The sequence below is a fragment of the Magnolia sinica genome, chromosome 10 (assembly GCF_029962835.1).
Source record: "Magnolia sinica isolate HGM2019 chromosome 10, MsV1, whole genome shotgun sequence".
NCBI classification, from domain to species: domain Eukaryota; kingdom Viridiplantae; phylum Streptophyta; class Magnoliopsida; order Magnoliales; family Magnoliaceae; genus Magnolia; species Magnolia sinica.
Genome location: NC_080582.1, coordinates 25,220,009 through 25,221,208, shown reverse-complemented (window position 1 = coordinate 25,221,208; position 1,200 = coordinate 25,220,009). Strand labels below are relative to the sequence as shown.

Genomic DNA, 1,200 nt, shown 5'->3' with positions numbered 1-1,200 from the left:
AACTATAAATCAAAACAGAGAAAATCAACCCAATTCTCCTCTTGAGGATGAAAATGAAGTTCATATGAATGTGTTAAACCAACCACGGGCTTTACGTGAACATCTACATGCTGAGAGATCAACTTTACCATCTTATATAGTGTTTCTTACTCACACAGGGAATATTGATTTTAAACCAGGTGTGATTCAATTAATTCCTAAATTTCATGGCTTGGATTCTTAAAGCCCCTACTTACACCTCAAGGACTTTAAGGAAGTAATTGCAATGTTACAAGTAAATAATGGCAATAGGGATGTACTTAAGCTTAGGTTATTCTCATTTTCTCTAAAGGATCGGGCCAAAGTATGACTCAACTCTCTAAGACTTAATACCATCACTTCATGACAAGCCTTAAGTAGAGAGTTTTTGGAAAAGTTCTTTCCTGAGCACAAAACAAATGCACTAAAACATGAAATCATGTCATTCTCCCAAAAGGGAAATGAACTATTTTTTCAAGCTTGGGAGCGATTCAAAGACATTCTAATTACTTGTCCACATCATAGTTGTGAACCATGGCACGTGATTGATACTTTATGAAAGGGGCTCACGATGGATACCCGTCAGTTCATAGAGATGATGTGTGGTGGAACCTTTCTTGACAAAGATCATAATGAGGCTTGGAAATTTCTAAATATGTTAACAGAGAATACATAGACATAGGATGTCTCTGCTAAATCAGACCAAACTAGACCCATTCATAAAGAGAAAGTAGGGATGTATGTCATAAGAGAGAAAGACAACCTTAATGCAAAATTCGCTACATTGGTTAGAAAGGTCGAAGCCTTGGAAATTAGAAAGGTTGATATGGTTAAAGAAAACACTTCCTTAGGTAATTTTTATAACATTTGTGGTAGTACAGACCATGACACAAAAGATTGTCCAATAATCTCAGTTGTACAAAATATCACGCATGAGCATGATCAAGCAAATGCTATAAATAACTACCAAAGGTCAATTATGCAACCAATGGGAAACACTTATAATCCAAATTAGTGTAACCATCCTAATCTTAGTTGGAGGAATAGACCACAAATTAATGTGCCCAATGCATCTCAAATGCCTCCACAAAATAACTTCTTTGGGGCACCTAACAATGCACCATATGTGCCCTTACCAAAGCGATCTTCTGTGAAGGATGCATTGACCGCATTCATGAACTC

At 36.5% G+C, this 1,200-nt stretch overlaps 1 non-coding gene across 1 annotated transcript; it reads right to left on the bottom strand.

Moving 5' to 3' along the window:
* Positions 1–439: 439 nt before the first annotated feature.
* LOC131217825 (small nucleolar RNA R71) lies at positions 440–546 on the bottom strand. Its single transcript, XR_009157415.1, has one exon. It is a non-coding gene; the product is annotated as a small nucleolar RNA R71 (small nucleolar RNA).
* Positions 547–1,200: the final 654 nt, after the last annotated feature.